The sequence below is a fragment of the Leopardus geoffroyi genome, chromosome D4 (genome assembly GCF_018350155.1).
Source record: "Leopardus geoffroyi isolate Oge1 chromosome D4, O.geoffroyi_Oge1_pat1.0, whole genome shotgun sequence".
Lineage (NCBI taxonomy): Eukaryota > Metazoa > Chordata > Mammalia > Carnivora > Felidae > Leopardus > Leopardus geoffroyi.
Genome location: NC_059342.1, coordinates 22,339,838 through 22,364,954, shown reverse-complemented (window position 1 = coordinate 22,364,954; position 25,117 = coordinate 22,339,838). Strand labels below are relative to the sequence as shown.

The 25,117-nt window shown below is 36.6% G+C and overlaps 1 long non-coding RNA gene across 2 annotated transcripts in view; it reads left to right on the top strand.

The window, feature by feature from the left end:
- The window catches only part of LOC123592839, a 223,201-nt gene extending 210,492 nt beyond the window's left edge, over window positions 1–12,709 (top strand). For both annotated transcript variants that reach the window (XR_006709960.1, XR_006709961.1), the window contains exon 6: window positions 12,345–12,709. This is a non-coding gene — a long non-coding RNA (uncharacterized LOC123592839). The remainder of the gene's footprint in view (window positions 1–12,344) is intronic.
- Window positions 12,710–25,117: the final 12,408 nt, after the last annotated feature.

The window sequence follows — 25,117 nt, the reverse complement described above, 5'->3', positions numbered from 1 at the left end:
ATAACACTCTTCTCTGACCCATGGCAGGCAGCAATACTTGTGTCCCTGCATTAGCATGTATGCAGACTGTGAGAGCCAGGATGGGTAGTAAGGACCTTGTCCTTCAAATGTCAGGGATCTATATTCTCATTGCTAAGTGCTGCTTCTGATCATGGAATTTAAAGAGGTGGTTCCTCTATATCCCTCTTTTTACCCATTTGGGAACCAGACACTAAAGACTGAAACATTCTAAAGCAACTGCATGTATAGCAGAAATTAGAATGTTACCACACATGCCCATGGGAAGGGGAAGGTATAGAAAGGACCCAAGAAGACCTAAGTTTAACCCTGAGGCTTACCCATGTCACAGAGACAGCACAAAAAAGTTAAAAAAAAAAAGGTAAAAAAAATAACAACAGGAAAAACTCAGCAAATGCTAGGGAAGAGGGAGATTATAATTTTCAGAGTTACTACATTCTTAAATTCAAATGTCCAGTTTTTAACAACAAAGAAAATTACAAGGCATACAAAGAAACAGGAAATATGGCCCATTCAAGGTAAGAAATTAAGTCAGCAGAAACTGTATCTGAAAAAGACCTGATGATAGATTTACTAGACAAAGACTTTAAAAACAATTGTCTTAAAGATAACCAAAGAACTAAAGAAGATGTGGAGATCAAGAAAATGATGTATGAACAAATGGAAGTGTTAACAGATAGATATAAAACATTAGAAAGAAATTAAAAAGGAATCAAAAAGAAATTCTGGAGCCTATATTTTATAACTGAAATGAAACACTCACTACAGGGATGAAATTTGGGCAGTCTGAAGAAAGGGTCAGCAAACTTGAAGATAGGACAATTGAAATTATCTAGTCGAAGGAACAAAAATAAAGAAGATTGAAGAAAAGTGAACAGAACCTAAGGGAACTGCAGTACAACACCAAACATCAAGGGGAGTGTGAGAAGAGGAGAAAGAAAGGGGCAGAGAGAATATCTGAAGAAATAATGGCTGAAAACTTCCCAAAGTTGATGAAATATATGAGAGTAAACTTCCAAGAAGCTCAACAAAGTCCATGTAAGATGAATTCAAAGAGACCAATAGTGAGACACATTGTAGTCACTCATTCAAAAACCGAAGACAACAGATCATATTGAAATTAGCAAAAGAAAAGTGACTTGTCACATACAAGGGATCCTCAGTAAGATTGTCCTCAACAGATTTTTTCATCAGGTAGTAGGAGGTTAGAAGGCAGTAAGCCTATATATTCAAGTGCTAAAAGAAGAAACTCACCCAAGAATCCTGTGTGCAGCACAACTATTTTTCGAAAGTGAGGAAGAAATAAGGCATTACCGAGTAGACAGAATATGAGGGAGTTCATTATTGCTAGACTTGCCCTTCAAGAAATGCTCAAAAGAGTACTTCAGGGTGAAACAAAAGAACACTAGATAGTAATTTGAAATCATACAAAGAAATAAAGATCTCAAAAAAGGCAAATACATGTGCAATTATAAAAGTTAGTATTATTGTAATAATAGACATAAATCCAATTTTGTTTTCTATCTGATTTAAGAGGACAAATTATTAGTCTAAAGACTAGTATTATTGTAACTTTGGTTTGTAGCTCCATATTTTGTCCATAAATCAAGACTAGTGAAATTAAGAGAATTATTCCTTAACATCTTGGGGAATACAATTTATGTGATTTTATTACATCCACAACTGAAAGGGATAGAGATGGAGCTGTTAAAGGAACAGAGTTTTTGTATGTTATTGAAATTAAGCTGATAAAAATTCAAATTAGAGTGTTATAACTTTACAATGTTAAGTAAAGTCTCCATGGTAACTGCAAAGAAAATAGCTATAGAATGTACACAAAAGGAAATAAGAAAGGAATTTAAACATTTTACTACAAAAAATCAACTAAACCCAAAGAAGATAGTGATGTGGGAAGTGAGGAACAAAAAGAACTATAAGGCAGATAGAAAACAAATAGCAAAATGACACAAGTAAGTCCTTTCTTACCAGTGGGTGCTTAAAATGGAACTAAAGTTTTCAGTCAGAAATAGAGTTTGGTAGAATGGATCAAAAAATATATGATCCAACTACATGTTGCATATAAGAGACTCACTTTAGATCCAGAGGCACAAATAAATTGAAAGTGGAAGGAAAGAAAAAGATATCCCATGCAAACAGTAAGCAAAACAGAGCAGAAGTGGTTGTATTACTATCTGACAAAATAGACTTTAATACAAAAATGTTACAAAGGATAGAGAAGGACAGCATATACTAATAAAAGTTCCAGTACAGCAAGAATATATAGCATTATAAATGTTTACACACCTAATGATAGACCATCAAAATATATGAAGCAAAACTGACAGAATTGAAGGGAGGAATAGACAGTATTATAATAATATTGGACTTCAATACTCTACTCTCAATAATGGATAGAACAAGCAGAAAGAAGATAAATAAGGATGTAGAGAACTTAAACAATATAATAAACTGACTAGGTCTAACATATGTACATAGAACACCCTACCCAGCAACAATAGCATACACATTCTTCTCAAGTGCACATGGACATTTTCGAGGATAAACCGTATGTTAGACTACAAGCTAACTCTCAATAGATTAAAAAATTTTTTTTAATGTTTATTTTTGAGAGAGGGGTGGGGAGGGGCAGAGAGAGGGAGACACAGAATCAGAAGCAGGCTCCAGACTCTGAGCTGTCAGTGCAGAACCCGACGTGGGGCTTGAACTCATGAACTGCAAGATCATGACCTGAGTCTAAGTCAGACGCTTAACTGACTGAGCCGCCCAGTTGCCCCATTAATTCTCAAATAGATTTTAAAAGGTAGATATCATACCAAATAGCTTCTCCAAACACAATGGGCTGAAGATAATAATAATAATAATGATAATAATAATAGGAATAAAACTGAAAATTCACAAATTTGTGGAAATCAAATAACATACTTAACAACCAGTGGATTAAACAAGAAATCACAAGAGAAACTGGAAAATATTTAGAGAATAATGAAAATGAAAATGCATCATACCCCAAACTTATGGAACAAGGAAAAGCAGTGCTACATGGGAAATTTATAGCTATAAGTGCTTACTTTAACAAATAAGAAAGCTCTTAAATCAACACTCTAACTTTGCCAGTTAAGGAGCCAGAAAAAGAAAAGCAAACTAAGTCTAAGGATAACAGGAAGAAGGATAGAATAAATATTAGAACAGAGATAAGTGAAATTGATAATGGAAAACATGATATAAATTCAGTGAAACCAAAAGTTGATTCCTTAAAAAGATCAACAAAATGGACAGATCTTTAGCTAGATGAACTAAGAAAATAACTGTCAACGTTCAAATTACTAAAATTCTACAGTAATAAGAATGATTCTAAGTACTGTGAACAAATGTATGCCAACAAATTGGATAATCTAGATTAAATAGACAAATTCTCAAAAACCTGCCAAAATAATTTATGAAGAAATAGAAAATCTCAATAGATCTATAATAGTAAGTTGATTGAATCAGTAATCAAAACCATCCAACAAAGAAAAGCTTTGGACCTGATGCCTTCACTGGGGAATTCTACCAAATATTTAAAGAATTAACATCAGCACTTCTCAAACTTTTCCAAAAAATTGAAGAGGAGCCAACACTTTCTAACTCATTCTATGAGGCCACCATTACCTTGATACCAAAGCCAGACAAAGACACTACAAGAAAACGATAGACCAGTATTCCCTTCTGCACACTGGTGCAGAAATCCACAACACAACCAGCAAAATGAATTCAGGAGCATAGGATTATATACCATGACCAAGTGTGATTTATTCTTGAATGCAAGGATGATTCAACATCTGAAACAAAATATAGTCAATGTAATACATACACCACATTAACAAAATGAAGGAATAAAAATTCACACGGTCATCTCAATTGATGCAGAAAAAATTCAACATCATTTTTACGATAAAACACTCAACAAATTAGGAATAGAAGGATGCTACCTCAATAGAATAAAGCCATATATGAAAAACCCACAGAAAACATAATATTCAATGGTGAAACACTAAAAGCTTTTCCTCTAAGATCAGGAACAAGACAAGGATGGCCTTTTTTGCTATTTCTATTAACATAGTATGAGAAGATCTAGCTGGAGAAATTGGACAAGACGATGAAATAAAAGGCATCCGAATTGGAAATGAAGTAAAATGATCTCTGTTTGCAGATGATACGATCTTGTATGTAGAAAACTCTAAAGGTTTCAGCAAAAAAACTGTACAACTAATAAATTAATTCAGCAAAGTAGCAGGATGCAGTCACCACATAAAAATCATTCACCAGTAATTAACAATCTGCAAAAGAAATTATGAAAATAATTTCACTTATACTAGTGTCAAAAAGAATAAAATACTTAGGAATAAACCTAACCAAGGAGGTAAAAGACTTATACAATGAAAACTATAAAATGTTGCTGAAAGAAATAAAAGAAGCAATAAATAAATGGAAACACATCTCATGTTCATGGATTGGAAGACACTGTTGTTAAAATGTCAATAATACTGTAAGTGATGCAGAGATTCAGTGTAGTCACTATTAAAGTCCCAATGATTTTTTTTTTGAAAAATAGAGAAACCCATCCTAAAACTCACATGGAATCTCAAGAGAGCCAGAATAGCCAAAACAATACTGAAAAAGAACAAAGGTAGAAGACACACTACCTGATATCAAAACTTACTACAAATCAAGAGTAGTCAAAATAGTGTGGGACTGGCATAAAGACAGACACATAGACCAGCAGGATAGAAAAGAACTCAGAATAAATCCTTGCATATATGGTCAAATGATTTTTGACAAGGATGCTGAAACAGAGGGTGCTGGAAAACTGAATATCCACCAACAAAAGAATAAAGTTGGATCCTTATCTACACTGTATACAAAAATTAACTCACAATAGATCAAACACCTACAACTATAAAACTCTTAAAAGAAAATATAGAGCAGTGCTTCACAACATTGGATTTGGCAATGATTTCCTTCCTGCATATTACACCAAAAAGCATAGGTTAAAGAAAGAAAAAAATGGACAAATTGGACTTAAGGAAGAATTTAAAAATTTATACATTGAAAGACACTATCAATACAGTAAAAAGGCAACCCACAAAATGGAAGAAGATATTCGGAAATCACATTCTGATAAAGGATTAATATCTAAAATTAATACATATCTAATATCTAATATATAAACAACCAAAACAACCTGATTCCTACAATGGACAAAGTACTTAATTACACATTTCTGGGAGTACATAGGTGGCTCAGTCGGCTAAGTGTCCGACTCTTGGTTTCAGCTCAGGTCATGATCTCATGGTTCGTGGGATCGAGTCCCTCATCAGGCTCTGTGCTGGCAGTGTGGAGCCTGCTTGGGATTCTCTCTCCCCCGCTCTCTCTCCTCCTGCCATGCTCTCTCTCTCAAAATAAACTTAAAAAAAAATACATTTCTACAAATAAGCCAATCATAAAAAAGACAAGTACTGTATAATTCCACTTGTATGAGGTACTTTGAGTAGTCAAAAAATCATAAAGATAGTTGAGGCCACTGGGCTCAGTTGGTTGAGCATCAATTTTGGCTCAGGTCATGATTTCACGGTTCATGAGTTCGAGCCCTGCATCAGGCTCTGTGCTGACAGCTCAGAACCTGGAGTCTGCTTCAGATTCTGTGTGTGTCTCCCTCCCTCTCTGTCCCTCCCCCATTCACACTCTGTCTCTCTTTCAAAAAATGAATAAGCATTAAAAAAATCATAAAGATAGAAAGTAGAAAGGGGTTGGGGAGGGAGGAATGAGGAGTTATTGCTTTGATGGGTCACAGTTTCAGCTTTACAAGATGAAAAAAGTTATGGAAATGGATGGTGGACATTATGAGTATATTTAATACCACTGAATTGCACACTTAAAAATGGATGGGGTGGTAAATTTCATGTTACATGTATTTCACCACAATAAAAAATTTGGAGTAGAAGAGTCTTTAGAAGGCTCTTTAGAATTCATCCAGTATTGTTAGAGAACATGGCAAAGACAATGGAAGAAGGAGGTTACACCTGCCAACTGTTTCCTTTTTCACTCCACTAATGTTTAAATATCACTGGATCTTAGAATTTCTTTAAAAATACAATTGCCTAATAGTTATAAAGATACAGAAGTGAACTAACTGCAGTCAAATGGTATAATGATTAGATGATGTATCAATAGGATGGAATGTTATTTTTTAAATTGTGAACACTGATATGAAACACGGAAAAATATTTATTATATGATGCCAAGAGGAAATAGAATTGTTAAGGGCATTGTAATTGGAAAGATGTAAAAAAAAAAACACAACATACAAAAAATGAAATTGTAGTTAGGCAGACTAATTTATGTGTCACTGGTAACAGTTTTTCATTTATTCTTGCAGTATCTTCTCTTACATTTAAAATAAGGAAAAAGTAGTGGCACCTGGGTGCCTCATTTGGTTGAGCGTCTGACTTTGGCTCAGGTCATGATCTCACAGTTCGTGGGTTTGAGCCCCAGATCGGGCTCTGTGCTGACAGCTCAGAGCCTGGAGCCTGCTTTGGATTCTGTGTCTCCCTCCCTCTCTGCCCCTCACCTGCTCATTCTCTCTCTCTCTCTCTCTCTCTTTTTCAAAAAAAAAAAACCCATAAAAAATAAAATAAAATAAAATAAAATAAGGAAAAACCAACCCTCTAAGAAGCTAAACTGTGTACAGTTTCAGAAGTCTCCACTTACCCAAATTTGTGACTCAACTGGTTGAGGGTTTATACTTAGAATTTACCACTCCCTTACATGCTCCTTTACATACACAATCTCCTTTAATCTGCCTAATTGCTCCTTCTAACAGACCTGCACTTTTGAACAAAGTCCACTGCTGTGTTCTTCATCACCATTCTCACCTTAGAGACACCTGATACTCTGCTTGGTAGTTTCTTGTGTCAAATTGTGCACCTTAATCTGTTCATTACCTGCCCACTGTGTATTGCAATAAAGATGTCAGAAGCCATTTAAAAAGATTTATTAGAAACTCTTTACATTACACAAAAAATCCAATGATAAGAACAAATTCTAAATTTGCTTTGGACGTAAGCTTTTCATAGCAATGACAAAATTGGGCAAGTGTCAACAATCATAACAAATGTCTCTCTTACTCAGATGAACCCTGTGTGGCATTTTCTTTGCACACAGGGGCAATTGCTTTCTCCTTACACTCAAGATTGACTCATCATTATTGTTTAGTTTCTAATGAACACTGATAAAATATTCAGGGTGCCTGAAATTTTTATCTTTTTCTTAAAGGAGTTTGGAAATGATGCTCTTGAGTGCATGACTAAAGGTATCCCATAATAAAAGTACATAAAAATGGTCAACAAAATGAAAGTGTCAATAAAAATAGTCTCTATGATGACTTCTAAAGGATGCTTGCTGCTGACCTGGCTTTTATTTCTTCTTTAAATATTAATTGTTGATTTGCTGGTTTGAAAGCTTAGCTTTGAGCACAGAGAGGTCTATAGCTATGAATTTCTGATTCATTTTTTTATTTGAAAGAGAAAACTAGATTCCACTACTCTCCCGAGAGTGTTGGGGTTCGTGTGCTGGTTCCACCTGTATGTAATATGTTGTTACTGCACTTGCTGAGTCTTCATGTCTTGTTTTAGTACATCGTTGTGCTAGGGATATTGGTGAGGAAATTTCCGCATGAAAGATAGTAGAGCAATAAAAAGGAAAAAATAAAGGGCAAAGGCAGCACTTTCCATTCTGAATGTGTTTTTTCTTAATCCTATCTCAACTCCTCACACATCCCAAGGAGGTAGTTCGATATAATGGAAATGATAAACTTTGGTGTGCAACCATTTTTGGCCCTGCAATTTAAAAGTGATATGATCTCCAGGAAGATTCTCCATCTGTAAAATTGAGGATAATATCAATCTGGCAAGGATTTTGTGAGAATTAAGTTCAGTAATGTGTACAAAACTAGTATCAGCCATTAAAGCATATATCTTGTGTATTCATAAAACCTCCGGTTGCACCTTAGTTCTCCTATCCTTAAATATCTGTAGCTACTCACCTATGTATTTGTTTTTTATGTTGCTCAAGGATATGCTCCTTTGAGAGCTGCCTTAAGTATTTTTGGGAAGAGTGAGAATGTGATAGTTATTAATTTATTGCTTCTCAGCACCAAACCCACACTTCTTTGTCCTACATTGTGCTGTTGGAGCTGGACTCAACAACATTTATTCTTTGCCTGTGGCTCAATGTTAAGTTCTGCCAATGGCAAAGCACAGAGGGAGGTTCCCTGCATTGCTACCTATGTTCACCTTAACAATTCTCTTTTCCTCCATCAGTTGTTAACCACATTTTATCATCATGAACGAGCATAGTTAACAGTTCTATATTCTCTGTGCAAATTACTGGTGTGGCTTCCCTGTCCTGACCAGGTCCTGATGGATACATAGAGAGTAAGTATTATAGACAGTATTGATTAAGTTCAAATGACTTTTATTTAATAAATTTGAGGGACACCTGGGTGGCTCAGTCAGTTAAGCGTCTGACTTCAGCTCAGGTCATGATCTCACAGTTTGTGAGTTTGAGCCCCATGTTGGGCTCTATCCTGGCAGCCTGGAGCCTGCTTCAGATTCTGTGCCTTCCTCTCTTTCTGCTCCTCCCCCACTCACAGTCTGTCTTTCAAAACTAAATAAACATTAAAAATAAACATTTAAAAATAGTGTTTAGTAAATTGAGCCAGTTATTTCACTGGGAGTATAAAAATGAGTAAGACAAAGTCCCTCCTCTCAAGAAACTTACAGCATAGTTGATTTATAGAATCATGTTGTGGAAAGAATGTTTAAGATCAGTTTTCTAGTTTTCCAGCTTGCTTGTCAAACATCAATGGTAGGTCCCCTTTTATTCTGGTCTCCAACACTGCCATGAGAGACAAGTGTGGTTTTTTGGCTTCACAGATTATTATCCTGTTATTCCTCATCTGAAATAAGACCTACAGCCTTGTAATTTCTTTTATTGAAAAAAAAATCTAGGGGCGCCTGGGTGGCTCAGTTGGTTGAGCGTCCGACCTCAGCTCAGGTCATGATCTTGCAGTTGATGAGTTCGAGCCCCGCGTGGGGTTCTGTGCTGATAGCTCAGAGCCTGGAGCCTGCTTCCAATTCTATGTCTCTCTTTTGCCTCTCCCCTGCTCATGCTCTGTCTCTCTCTATCTCAAAAATAAACATTAAAAAAAAATTAAAAGAAAGAAAAAATCTACCTTCTGGTGTAATTGGTTAATCCAGCCAATATTTATTAGGTACCTTCCATGTACCAAACATGGTTGTCTATCCTAGGGTTGCACTTACGAATAAAAATAAAGATTCTCTGACCTCACTGAACATGTGTTCTAGTGCAGAGGCAAAGAAGAAATAAGTCAACAAAGAAATAAGGAAGATAATATTGAGAGGGAAGGGAATAAACCTGGTGGTGCATAGCAAGTGGCTAAGGGAGGTAGAATACTTATTTAGAGGAAGTGGTCATCAAAATCCTCTCTGAGAAAACATTATCAGGAATGATTTGGCATGTCAGAGACCCAGTGGAAGCCCATGTATCTGGTCAAAGGTAGGCATGAAGGCAAGTGGTACAATATGAAGGTGCAGTGGTTGTAGGGATAGTATATGAGTATATATGGTAGTATAATGAGGGTTTTAAGAAAGGAGTCCCATCATTTGCTTTGGGAGCCTGTCCACTGATTTGGGTACTACATGGGAGCTAGATAATTTTTAAATTTTTTTTAAGAGGCAAACTCTGTTATGCTCTTGACTTTTGCTGAGCCAGTGCTTAGTTAATCTGGGATATGGTGACACCAGATTGTTTTTATTTTACCTTTCATTCTTACAGAATGGAGTTCTTGAATCAGAATAGAGAAGTTTGCTTTTTTTCAGTTTTAAAAGTTGTCTTGTTGGTATTATCATGTATTTTTATCCAAATTATTTCTTTGACAGTGCTAGGTATGTATGAATTGCCTTTCAGAAATTGCCACAATTAAAAATCAGATGCAATGATTATGAAATCTCCAAGTGAACTTTAGAAATTAGCATTAGAGTTCTGGCACTAAGTGACACATGGAATTTCAGTTTCTTAGAATCATCAAAATTCTTTCATGCTTTTCCATATCAGATACCCTAGAAGGAAGGAAGGAAGGAAGGAAGGAAGGAAGGGAGGAAGGAAGGAAGGAAGGGGGGAGGGAGGGGTGACGGGATGGAGAGAAGGAAGGGAGGGAGAGAAGAAAGGAAGGAAGGAAGGAAGGAAGAAAAGGAAGGAAGGAAAGAATGAACAAAGGAAAGGAGAGAGAGAGGAGGGAGGGAGACAAGGAGGGGAGGAAGAAAGGAAGAAAGGGAGGAGGAGGGGAGGGAAAGAATCCCCTTGATTCTGCAGTAAAATGCATAACCAGTCCTTTTGTTAACTAGGATTTATGGCAACATGTGTAGAGCCTGGAGCTGAGGAATAGGTTTGAAAACAATAGAGAAGCCTGTGAGAGGTATTTCCTACCTATGCTGAGAAAAAGTTATATTTGTGTTCGAATACATCTAAAAATTAGGATAAATGTGTGTAAAATATCTCTCAAAAATTATAATACACATGAGGGATGGCTTCCTAAAAATTAGTATTAAAGCTTACCCACTATAGCAAAAATGTGGCAAAGTCCAAGAGGTTACAGTCATCGTGACTACAGGGGACCCAGATTTTCTGCAAGTCTGGGATACAGTGATAGTGCCAGAGACTAGGGATACATTTGTGCTCAATTATAACATGTAGAATACTGCACTGGGCTCTATTAGAATTTGTTTTCTATTATATTTGGTTATAATAGGATCATAGAACATTTTGGTTACTTTAGAGAACGTCTGGTTCCCATCTGAAAGAATGGTTCTTTGTTTTTGCCAAAGTACTGAGACAAGAAAATAACTATTCCCAAAGGGTCATTGTCTTCAGAAAGGTGAAATTGAGATGAATGCTTTTAAAATGTGAAAATGAGAATAAGGAGGCCAGCGGGATGCAAATGGAAAGAGTGCTGTAGATCTGGCTGAGTGTCTACCCCATAGATGTTCTCCCCTTGATACTTAACTGCCCTGACCACAAGTTCCCCTGGGACAGCAGTGTGCCTATATGAGAAAAAGCTAAGCTCCACAGAGGCCTTGTAGCTATAGATAGTCGTGTGACCCAACCTTAGTCGGTGAGATGTAAATAGAAGTCAATTGGATTGGGATTCTGGAAGTGCTATTGCTGTCCTATTTTCAAATTTTTAAAAAGACAGTTTGAGCTGGTATGCATTCTTTTTGTGCCTTTGCCTTTTAGTTCTTAGAATGTGAATTCGAGACTGAAGCACCTTCTTGTAACCATGCGTCAACAACGAGGAAGAGGAAAGCCATGTAATAAGGTTGGGGGGACAGATGAAGAGGTCATGTGGGCATTACAGGGCCTAATGAAACTGCTGGACAGCCTGGGGCTGCTATCTCTGGACTCTGTTCTGTGAACAAAATTAAACCAAGTTTTACTAGGGTTTTCTTTACATGTAGAAGAATGCAGTCCTAACTGGTTGAGAAATCTGACCACAAAGATGAATGAATTTGACTTGATCCTTTACAGGAAATGTCTTGTATGAAGTCAGCACTGTTGGATTAAACTGAGCCAAGTAAACGTCTAAGATGGCTTATTTGATCATTTGAACAAAACTTTCAAATAAATGTCATCAAGGAAAATGTACCCTATTTGTTTCAATGGATTACTCACAGTAGGCCAAAAATAGTGGTTAAAATTAACTCTCTTCTTACCAAATATCATAGTTCTTATTGACTGAAAAATAGGGGCTCAAATAAACCTCTACTGGTCTTTTAACTTTGCGTACAGGCATAAGTGTACACACACACCCACCCACCCACCCACACACACACACACACACACCCACACACCCACACACACACACAGAGAGAGAGAGAGAGAGAGAGAGAGAGAGAAATACATTAGGCATTTCCTGTACATGAATACCTGAAACAAAATGTTATCTCTTTTCTTTTCCAGATCCCTCAAATGCAAGTAGGGTTATGAGCATTTGGCTGTTTGCCTACCTTTTAGTGCAAATTACATTTTAAGATGAGGGCCCTTAATCATAATGGATTTAGCCTGCACTGCTATACAATGCTGACAACCCATGTCTTATTAATGAGTACTTCAAGCATCCATTTCTGTATATCTTGTCTTATATGACAGGAAAACATACCAATAAATCTTCTCTCCTCTGTTCATCACAGGTTTGACAACAGGAGTGTGAACAAAGACAAAAGAGACATGAAGCTTAAAGAGATGTTGCTGCTGCCCCACAATGTACGTCCCATGTTGAAATCACAGGTAACTATTACCTTACCATTGCTAAACATCAATACTAATTTTTTAAAAAAATTGCTAGTGGGATCAATATCAGTTAATTCTACTGTGCCAAGAATGAGTAGAACTGATCCAAACCCATATTTCATAAGGTCTGACTACCAAGGCAAATGGTTTAGACACTGTTCTGCATTAAGGATCTTCCATCATCAATGATAAAATATTAAGTCTCTGTAAGTCTTTTAAATTCCATAGAAAACTTTAAAATAGTTCAAATCTATTAATTTTAGTGAGATTACCAGCATTATTTGTTGGTTCTTAGCAAGATGAATATCTATAATACCCATGGATATTTCTTTCTAGTAAAATAGTGGTGTGTTGATAATTGCTGAAGATTTGTTTTGCTAAACCAGAATCTTTAGGGATCTACGTGTCTCCTCTTACCTGTCACCTCTTCCCACCTACCCTTCTAAAAATTCTCTCTCTGACCCCCTCCTCACAGTATTTAAAATTTTTCAATTTTGCTCCATTCTTATTCTTACTTTATTTGAAACCACCACCATCATTCTCTAACTGAACCTTAATTAATAGCCTTCTAATTGATCTCCTTGTCTTTATTCACAATGGTTCTCCAATTTTTTTCACACTCAACACATGCAAACCTTATTGTCAATTAATAGACTGTGTTTTAGAACAGTGTTAAGTTTACTGAACAAATGAGCATGTGTAGAATTCCCACACATTCCCACCCCCATCTACAAACCCCCAATCATTTCCACAGTTGTGAACATCTGACATTAATTAGTGTGGTACAATTGTTATAATTAATGAAACAATATTAGAACATTATTATTAACTGAAGTTACATTAAGGTTCACTCTTCCTGTTACACAGTCCTGGGGGTTTTCGCAAATGCATAATGTGATGTGTTCACCATTATATTATCATACAGAATGGTTTTACTGCCCTTCAAGTTTCCAGTATGTCACCTATTCAACCCCCATCCCCACCCTGAGCTCCTGGTAACTACTAATCTCTTTATTACTTCCCTATTTTGCCTTTTCTAGAATATCATATATTTGGATTCAGTCTGTCGTCTTTTCAGACTGTCTTCCTTCATTTAGCAATATGCATTTAAAGTGTCTTCATATCTTTTAGTGGCTTGATAGCTCATTTCTTTTATCACTGAATAATATATCTTCATCTGGATGTTAGACAATTTGTTTATCCGTTCACCTGCTGAGGGACATCTTGGTTGCTTCCAGCTTTTGTTTAATTCACATATATTAAAATTTCTCTTAAGACTTCCTCTGTGACCCATATGTTGTTTAGCACATTGTTATGTAATATTCAACTCTGGGGATTTTGCTGCTATCTTTGTTATTGTTTCTAGTTTAATTCCATTATGGGCTGAGACCGTGCTTTGTATGATTCTTATTCTTTTAAATTTAGTAAGGTTTAATTCTTAGCCCAGAATGAAGTCTATCTCGGTAAATGTTCCATGTGAACTTGGGAGGAATGTGTATTCTACTGTTGTTGGATGAAGTATTTTGTAAATATTGAATAGATCAATTTGATTGATGGTGCTGTTCAGATCAACTCTATCCTTATTCCTTTTCTAACTGCTGCATCTATCAATTATTTATAGAGGGCTGTTGAAGTCTCCAATTATCATGGTTGATTCATCTATTTCTCCTTGTGGTACTATTAGTTTTACCACGTGTTTTTTTGATGCTGTATTGTTAAAAGCATGCACATTATGAACTGTTATGTGTTAAAGAATTGACCCCTTTGTCACTATATAATGCCCTTTTATTCCCCTTGATTTTCCGCCCTCTGAAGTCCGCTTTGTCTGACATTAATATAGCTACTCTTGCTTTCTTCTAATTAGTGTTTGTATGGTATATTTTTCTCTATCCCTTTTATATTTACTCTCTCTATGTCTTTATGTTTAAAATGGGTTTCTTCTAGACAACATGTACTTGAGGTTTTTTTCAATCCACTCTGACAGTCTCTTATCTTTTAATTGGTGTATTCAGGCCACTATGAGACAAAGGGATTATTGATGTAGCTGCATTAATATCTACCATGTTTGATACCATTTTCTGTTCATTGTGTGTGTTCTTTTCTTTTTTTTACGTTTCCTCTTTTTCTGCCTTCTCTGATTTCAATTGAACATTTTATATGATCCTATTTTATCTTCTCTCTTTGCATGTTAATTCTACTTTTAAATTTTTTTGCTAGCTGTCCTTGAATTTTCAATATGCATTCACAACTAAACCCACTTGCAAATAACTCACTGTTCCATGTCATGGGTAGTGCAGCTACCTTGTAATGGAGTATTCCCATTTCACCTTTCTTGAGGCTTATCACGTTAATTTCACTTATCTGTGTAATGTAATCACCTAATGTATTTATTGTTGATGATTTTGCTTTATACTTATCTATTATATTAATAATAAGAAAAATCTTACAGATTTTGTATTACCCTCATTTATTCCTTCCCTTACACTTTTCCGTTTTTGATGTAGATCCAAGCTTCAGACCTGTATCATTTTCCTTCTTTCTGAGGGTCTTTTTTTTTTTTAATGTTTATTTTTGAGAGAGAGAAAGAGAGAGAGAGAGAGAGTGGGGGAGGGGCAGAGAGAAAGAGAGACACAGAATCTGAAGCAGGCCCAGGCTCTGAGCAAGCTGTCAGCGCAGAGTTGGATGCGGGGCGCGAACCCACAAACTGCGAGATCATGACCTGAGCCCAAGTTGGACATTTAGCTGACTGAGCCACACACACAGGCTCTTTCTGAGGGTTTTAACCTTTTCTTATAGGGCAGGTCTACTGGTGACAAATTCTCCCAGCCTTTGTCTGGGAAAGTATTTCTCCTTCATGTTTGAAGAATAGTTTTACTGGATACAGATTTCCGATGTTGGGTTTTGTTTTTTTTTTTTTTCTTTCACCGTTGTAAATATCTTGCTCTGCTCTCTTTTTGCTCTTGTGGTTTCTAACAAGAAGTTCAATGTAATTCTTTTCCTTGTTCCTTCATAAGTGAATGTTTTCCCAAGTTTTTTTTCCCACTCTTCTTGCTCCTTTCAACATATTCCCTGTGCCTTTGGTTTTCTACAGTTTGGATATGATATCTTTGGTGTGGATCTTTGTAATTTATTCTGCCTGATGTCTTCTAAGCCTCTTGGATCTGTGGTTTGGTGTCTGTCATTCATTTTAGAAAATTCTCAGACATCACCGCTTCACATATTTCTTTTGTTCCTTTCTCTCATCTTCTCCTATTCTCCTTTTTAAAAAAGTTTATCTATTAAATATTTTGAGAGAGAGAGAGAGCAGGGAAGGGGCAGAGAGAGAGGAAGAGAGAAAGAATCAGAAGCAGGCTCCACATGGAGCCTGATGCAGGGGTCAAACTCACAAACCATGAGATCATGACCTGAGCTGAAATAGAGTCTGATGCTTAACCAACTGAGCCACCCAGGTGCCCCTCCTTCTCCTATTCTTCTTATATATACATATGTTACACCTTTTGAATTGCCTCAGAGTTCTTGGATACTGCATTTGTTTTTTAAAAATTCTTTTTTTTTTTCATTTTGAGTTTCAGTTTGGAAAGTTAGTGTTATATCTCAGCATCACGGATTCTTTCCTTAGCCATGTCCAGTGTATTAAAACACACATTCTTCCTTTCTGTTATAATGCTTTTAATTTCTTGGATTTTACTTTGATTGTTTCTTAAGAGTTTCACACTTTTTTACTTACATTACTCATCTGTTGTTCCATGTTGTCTACTCTTTCTGTTAGAGTCCTTTACATGTTTGTCATAGTTTTTAAAAATCTTTGATAATTCCAAAATCTGCGTTGTACCTGAGACTGGTTCTGATGCTTTGTCTCCCCAGACGGTGTTTTTCTTGCCTTTTAACACACTTTGCAATTTTTTGTTGAAAGCTGGGTGTGATGCATCACTTAACAGGAACCAAGGCAAATAAGCCTTTAGTGTGAAGCTTTATGTTAATCGGACCAAGAGCTAGCTGCGTTTAATATTTCCACAGACAAATGTGACAGAGGATTCGTTTTCCTCTAGTTTCCTTGTTTGCTTCCTTCCCTGTTGTGTTTGTGTTTCTCTACGAACTTAAACGGGGCCTGTGTTTTGCAGGTCTCTTGATTGTAACCCACTGTCATTATTGATTGTATCTCAGTTTTTAGTGGGACTCAGTTCCTGAGCTGTGACCTTCAGAAGCATTTCTTAGTCTTTTTTATTTCATTTTTTCCTCTGTGTCTCTAGATAGGAAGCCCAGTGAGCTGCAGTTGGATAATTGTGCTTCCTCCAGGTCAGATAAAGCTGTGGTATAGTCGTTTTCCCGGAGGACAGACTTTTGTTATGGAAAAGCTCTGATTGTATTTCAAAAAGGTAACTTTTGCCACCCCCCCCCCCACTCTATCTGCCTGGAATAGGAGGGGTTTTGCTCAGACCTTCACTTTGAATACCTGCTGGGGTTCTTAGAGATAAAACCCACAAAAGCATGGAGGTCCCAACAAAAACTGAGCCCACAGAATTTTTAAAAATTTTTCAAAAGCATTTGATCAAATAGGAAACATATTTTCAATATGTATAACACAGGAATTAATACATAAAGAAAACTAATAAAATGATGGTTTTAATGAACATTAAGACAAAATATGTGAATAAGAGATTCACCAAAAAGATGTATCTCTAAATATATTTCAAAAGTTAACTCTTGGCAACTCTTTTTTTTTGTTGTTGTGGTAAGAACACTTAACATGAACTCTATTCTCTTGATGGATTTTTAATTGTGCAAACTGTACTGTTAGCTACAGGCACATATTGTACAGCAAATATCTAGAATCTATTCATCTTGCGTAACTGTAACTTTATACCCACTGATTAGCAACACCTCATTTTCCCCTCTCCCGGAGGCAGTAAGTGATAGGAACTTAAATGGTAACTTTTGATGAATTGATGCAGGCTGAGTATGGATTGGCTTGGGAATTAAAAATATGAGAAGATATTCCTGGAAGTTCTAATTCTCAAGCGAAGCTGTATTCAACCTTCAGCAATTTGTCACCATTTAAGTGATCCCATCAGTTACTATCTGCAGGGGCTTCTGTTCCTGGTCTGTTGATTTTGCTGTGGATCTCTGTATTCTCCTGTCTCCCCAAATTTTGGAGTAATGGTTTGCCCTGTGACATCACTTCTCTGCTGGATCTGAGAAAAGTCATTGGTTTTCAATTCGTTCAGCTTCTTTTGTTGCTGTGGGATGGGAGTGATGACTTCCAAATTCTTTAGATGGAGCTGAAAGTTCTAGGTTTTTTTAGTCGAGTAATTTTTTAATAGTAGCTTTATTGAGATATAATTCACATACCATGCAATTTACCCATTTGTAGTGTACAATTTGATGATTTTTCATACATATTTACACATATGTATAATCATCACTGCAATACATTTGAGAACATTTTCATCACCTCATAAAGAAAACCCATACCCTTTAGCTGTCACTCGCTATCACTCTCACCCAAACCTAAACAGCTACCAATGAACTTTCCATCTTTCTGTATTTGCCTACCCTGGACAGTTCATATAAATGGAATTATATATGTGGTCTTTGTGACTGTCTCCTTTCACTTAATATTTTCAAGATTCACCCATATGGCAACATGTATAATGCTTCATTCTTTTTATGGATAGTAAAATAACAATATGCAAAAATATCAAATTATATTCCACTGTATGCTATGCCACATTTTGTTTATCTATTCATCAGCTGATAGGCATTTGAACATTTGAATTATCACCATCTTTTGGTTATTATGAATAACGCTTCTATAAATATTTGTGTACAAGTTTTTATGTGGTTGTATGTTTTCATTTCTCTTAAGAATATACCTAGGAATGAAATTTCTGGTTCATAATATAACTCTGTATGTAACCTTTTGAGAAACTACCAGAGTGTTATCCTAAATGGATATACCATTTTCCATTCCAACTAGTAGTCTATGAAGGTTCTGATTTCTCCACATACCCACTAACACTTGTTATTATCTGACTTTTTTGATTAAGTCATCCTCCTAGGTGTGAAATGGCATCTCATTGTGGTTTTCACATGTATTTTCCTCATTGCTAATGCTGTTGAGAATTTTCATGCATCTGCTAGCTATTTGTATATTTTCTTTGAAGAAATGTGTAATTACATGCTTTGCCCATTTTTAATTATATTATTTGTCTTTTTATTAAATTGTAATATAGTCTTCTGTATAGTTTAGATAAAAGTTCTGTATAAAATATGTAATTTATACATATTTTCACCCTTTCTTTTAATTATTTTCATAATTTCCTTTATAGTTCCATTTACAGTAGCATCAAGAAAAATAAAATACTTAGTAGTAAATTTAGCAAAGGGAGTATAAAATGTATACTCTGATAATTGTGTTTGAAAATTAAACGGAAAAACATCACATATTCATGGGTTGGATTTCTTGATATTGTTACGATGGTAACCTTCCCCAAAATGATTTACAGATTCTACACAATCTCTATCAGAATCCCACTGGCTAGTTGTTGAAATTGACAAGCTGATTCTAAAATTCATCTGGAATTCCAAAGGATCTAGAATAGCCCAAACAATTTTGAAAAACAACAACAGAAACAACAACAACAACAAAATTGGAGGACTCGTACTTCATGATTTCAAACCTTTACGTAATGAAACAGTAGTCAATGCATTGTGGTACTGGTATTGTGATACACATATAGATTAGTGAAACAAAATTAAGAGTCTAAAGAAAATCTCATATATTTGTGGTCAACTGATTATTGGCAGAGGTGTCAAGACCATTAAATGAGAGAAAATAACCTTTTCTTTTTTTCTTTAAATGTTTTATTTTGAAAGACAGAGAGAGAGAATACAAGCAGAGATGGAGAGAGAGAATTTCAAGCAGGCTCCATGCTCAGTGCAGGGCCCCACATAGGGCTCGATCCCACAACGATGAGATCATGACCTGAGCCAAAATCAAGAGTCAGACACTTAACCTACTGAGCCACCCAGGTGCCCCAAAATAACCTTTGCAACAGTGGTACTGGAATAACTGGATAGTCACATGTAAAAGAATGAAATTAGACACTTACTTCATACCATATAAAAATTAACTCAAAATGACTCAAAGATCTAAAGGTAAGAGATAAAATTATAGAACTCTTTGAAGAAAACAGGGATAAATTATCATGATCTTGGATTTGTCAACAAATTCTTAGATATGACACCAAAATCATAAGTAGCAACAAGAAGAACAAAGAGATAAATTGGATTTCATAAAAAATCCTAATCTTTTTTTTATTTTATATTTTTATTTTATATTTTATTTATTTTATTTTAGTTTTTTAGAGAGAAAGAGAGCACGAGCAGGGAAGAGTGGCAGAGGGAGCGAGAGTGAGAATCTCAAGCAGGCTCCATGTTCAAGTGGAGGAGCCCAATGCAGGGCTCCATCCCATGACCCTGGGATCATGACCTGAGCCAAAATGAAGAGTCAGACGTTCAACCAATTGAGCCACCAGGTGGCCTCAAAAGTTCTAATCTTTTTAAAAAGAAAATCTGATGAAGCCATTCTCTAGCTCAATATTTTTCAGTAGATCCCTATTGCCTTGAGATTAGAGCCCCAAATCCTAAGCATATCATATTTGCTTCTTCATTTAAAAATGCCATCTACAGGTGCTTGGGTGGCTCAGTCTGTTAAGCATCCAACTTTGGCTCAAGTTATGGTCTCACGGTTCATGACTTGGAGCCCCATGTCAGGCTCTGAGCTGTCAGTTCAGAGCCTGTGCTGACAGCTCAGAGCCTGGAGCCTGCGTCAGATTCTGTGTCTCCCTTTCTCTCTGCCCTCCCCCACTCACGCTCTCTCTCTCTCTCTCTCTCAAAAATAAATAAACATTAAAAAAATACTTTTAATTATTTAATTAATTCTAAAGAATTAAATATATTTTAATGTAAAATAATATCTAACTACATATCTGTTTACATATTGATATCTATTTAGCATGCCTGGGTAGTTGTGTGGGCATGTTTTAAATTGTCATGTACTTATTTGTATACATATTTATGAAAATATTTATTATAAAGTTTACTTATATATTAAATCACAGAAGTTCATATCATCTGTAAAATATGTAAATAAACATAATAATAGATACATAACCATTTTTATTCCTCAAAGGCTTACCTTATCCTGCTTGCTGCATTGATTAGATGTTAGTTTTCAGACTGAGTCTTTTTGAGAGCTGTATTTCATACTTGACGTTCCACTTCCATAAAGTACCTGACTCAGGAAATAGTTGGTATTTTCCATAGGGAGCTCAAACACAGAGAAAAGGTGTGAGCGTACTCCTGGGATTGTCACTGAAGTAAGAACTCTGAATCTGTAAATCTACCTCCCTCTCACCTAACCCCTAATAGATCAAACCAATAACAACATGAGAGGGAGAGGTAAGGGGAGTACCATCTGTGGTTTGACAGTGGTTTCACTATATTATTATGTACTTATAAAATGCTTGACTATTTTACTTATTCATATTTTTAGGATTACTATATACCAGCAGTGTAATTATCACCCTGTATTTTATATATATATATATATATATATATATATATATATATATATACACACACATCGTCTTCTCTCTTAGGGTTCACAGTCTAGTGAAAGAAGAGACAGACAAGAAAATAAGCAACTATAATAGAGTTTGACAAGAACCATAGTAAAACAAGAAGTATATGCTTTCAGAAGATGTGGGGGGATATCTACTTGGGTTACAAAGGGAGTGAAGAAATTGTGTCCTGATGGAACATACATCTGAGGAAACATCTGCATTGGTTAAGAGTTGTCAGGCAAAAAAGAGGGATGGTTGGTGTTGGAGGATGTTATAAGCAATGCCCAGATCTTCCTTTTGGGACTTTTCCTACTGCTGACTGGATAGCTTTCAGCTGTCAGGCCTTTCTGGACTTTTCCTTTGGAAGTCTGTACTTGCCAAAGGTCACATCATATTCCTAAGGGCAACCTGCCTCCATTGACTGGCCTCTGCAAGAACATAAAGGTCTGGTCCACTCTCACAAATAAGTGACAACTCTGAGGAGCCTTCCTAGCTTCAGAGCTCCCTATGGAGTCAGTTGAGGCCTTTGATGAGACTATATCACAACCCAACTTTCTAATGAACTCATTTCTGTTTCCTTTCCTTCCCTTCCTTCCCATGCCACAGCTCTTGATCCTAAGAGAAATCCCTAAGTAAGTCTCTGTACTTTATGTCTCACAAATCTGCTTCCTGGGGAGCCCAAATTTTATGAGTTGGTACCAGGAGTGTTGTGGGAACACAGACACTAAGATGAGATGCAGAAGCTGTACCACATATCAGTTAGTTGGCAGTGATAACTCCATCATTGAGTGGAACATGAATATATTCCATTCACACATGAATATGGATATCCCTGGCACAAGGTAGATTTTTAATAGTTAAAATTTTTTATCAGTAGTGAATTGGAAAGAGTATACCAGTTGTTTCAGTTACGTACTGCTATATAATAAATGACTCCAAAATTAAGTGTACTAAAACAGAATTTTGTGGATTTCCTATGCTTACCTGGATACAGTGGGGCTTCCATGCTCTTGTCCTGTGGTGTTGACCAGCGCTACAGGCATCTAGAAGTTCAGTTTGGCTAGATGTCTAAGATGGTTTGCTCACCTGGCTTGCAGTTGATGCTGTTAGCTGAGAGCTCAGATTGGGCTATGGAGAAGTGTACCAATATGTGGTCTCTGTATGTGGTTTGGGTTTCTCATGATATGTAGTCTAGGGTCAGAGAGGATGTAGCCTAAGAGCAAGTGTTCCAAAGACCCTGGCAGAAGGTAGAAAGCTTCTTATAGCCTGAGTTTAGAAGCTATACAGCATGACTTCTACTGTACTCTGTTGGTCAAAAACAAGTCATGGGGCTAATCCAGATTCAAGCAAAGAGGACAATGCAAAGATGTGAATACTTGGAGATGTGTTTCACTGGGAGGAGGGAGCATCTTTGGTGTCTATTTACCATACCGGGGCAATATATCAATTATTTGAGAAATCTTTGTGTGTATAGGTGGATGTGCGTGTCTGTGTGTGTGTGTGTGTGTGTGTGTGCATGTGTGTGTATATGTAGAGGGAGGGATAATTATAAGGACAGTTTAATTGGGTGACTTGCTAAGCATGATTTATATTTTGGAAAAATATATAAAAAGCAGACAGTATTTAATTAGTAATATGAATATGAAAGTCATAGGGCCTCCTTTGTAGTATGTAAAAAGGCTTTCATTCCAGGCAGAGGAAAGAAAAATCATACGAATCTTTATCCTAAGGACATAAAGATATGTGGGCTAAAGGATACGTGGGCCCATTTCAAACCCAGATGAATTCTGGAAAATAATACCGGAATGTAAACTCAACTTTGACTATTATAAACTCAGCTTTATACTGTTACTTGACACCATTACTAGAGCGGATTTGCATGGCCTCAGGAACATGGTATGGCCTTTGATCAGATATTAACTCTCTCACTCACTGTCATAATGTAGTCTGAAGAGACCTGGACTGTCGGAAGACATGACACTGGTGCCTATGTTGATAACATGCTAATTGGACCAGATTATCAACAAACAACCAGTATGTTGGGGACATCATTAAAATGCATATGCTCTAGAAGGTGGGAAGTAAATTCTATGAGGTTTAAGTGGTTCAACATATTAGTTAAATATATAGGTACCCATCAGTCTGAGATATTTCATGACATCCTATCCAATGTAAGGACAAATCATTGCATGTCACAACTCCTTCCATGCAGAAGGAAGCCCAATGTGCAGTGGGCCTCTTTGGGTCACAGAGGCAGATGATCTACCTCTGAGGTTTATAATACCTCCCATATACAGAGTGACTTGAAGAGCTGCCATCTTTGACTAGGGACAAGAGCAGGAAAGTATTCTGTAGCATTTCAGGTTGCAGTTCAAGAGGCTTGATATTTGGGCCATATGATCAAGAAAATGTAACATTGGTAGTATTTGTGGTGAGAAAAGATGCTGTATGGAGTTATGGCAAGCCCTAACGGGAGAACCACCATGCACACTTTTAGGATTTTGGTGCAAGACTTTACCATTGGCAGTGGAGAATCAACATACTTTGAAAAATAGTTCTCACATTGATAATGGGTTCTGGTAAATATGGATGACCTGACTATGGGTCATCGGGTGCATGAATCACAAGTGCCCATCATAAAATGGGTTCTGTCATACTCATCAGGTAATAAGGTCTGGCAAGCCTAGCAACAATTCATTGTGAAATGGAAGCTGTGTGTTCACAAATGGGCATGAAAAAGGGTAGGGACCACAAGTAAGCTGAACAGTTCATGATTCAGACTCTGATATTATCCTCCTCTTGTACCTACACCTCTCCTTAGATCACACCTATGTGTAACCCCATAGGAGGTCCCTTGTGCCCAGCTGACTGAGAAAGACAGAAACCAAATTTGGTTCATGGATGAGTTGGCTTGGCTGGGGCAGAGCCCTGTATTTCACCCTACTAACATTTTAAGTTATCTCTAGTAAAAGAGGCCTATGAGGATTTTATGTGAAGGAATATCTAAGGAAGAAAAGGGGTGGACTTTAGTAGAAATTTGGATGAATCAGTAGATCCTATCTTCTAGATTTATGGATTGACTGGGAGTTCTTTTAGCTGACAGCCATTAGTCATTATTCCTGTCAAGAAATTTCCCTCATTTAGAGAGAGATTCCATGTCCAACATCATGTTCCTTTCCCTGGTATAGCATTCACTCAGTGACTGAGCTATGTGGGAGTATAAAGGCCTATTCCCCTCTTTACAGTGGGGACAACTTGAAAGGGCCACCCTAGTTTTAAAATTCCCCATGGGTTAGCGGAGACCTTTGTAGAAATTGAATAGGAACCTGGCTTCTGCTACCTAATTTTGTCCCTTCCCTTCCCTTCCCTTCCCTTCCCTTCCCTTCCCTTCCCCATCCTCCTTTACCCTTCCCTTTCCCAGGTATTCATCCTGAGAGAACTCTTTAGTAAGTTTTATGCACACTAACCTTCATCTTAGAGTCAGGGAAACCCATCTACAATAGCTTGAGTTCAAGCAAGAGGGAACACTTTGAAGTCATGCTTGAGCAAGATGCATTCATTTTTTTCTAGAGTCAAAAAGGTGACTTAGTAGGAAAAGATGAAATTAGAGAAGTAGCCAAAGGTCTTGAAGGCCATTTTCATTCTTTGGCTCTATGCTAAGTATAATGTGTAGCAATTGAAATGTTTTAAATGAGAGAAAGGGAAATCGGACTCATATTTTAGAAAAATGACTGAAAGCATAGTGGGAAAAAAGTAAGACTGGACACAGGTGTTGTAGTTAGGAGACTTTCATAGTATTATGTAACAGAAAGGAGAAATCCACTTCCTGAGCTAGAGAATTGACATGGAGGAGGGGGGCAGTTGATGGATTTGAGTTACTTAAGAGATAGAATTGGGTGATGTTCTGTTTCCTTGCTTGAATGGCTGGGTAGATAATATTCTATTCACAGTTATGGAGAATACAGAAGAAGAAGCAGATATGTGGGAGAAAAGCAATGAGTTTAGTTTAGCTATGGTGAGTTTGGGACATTCAATTGAAGATGTAC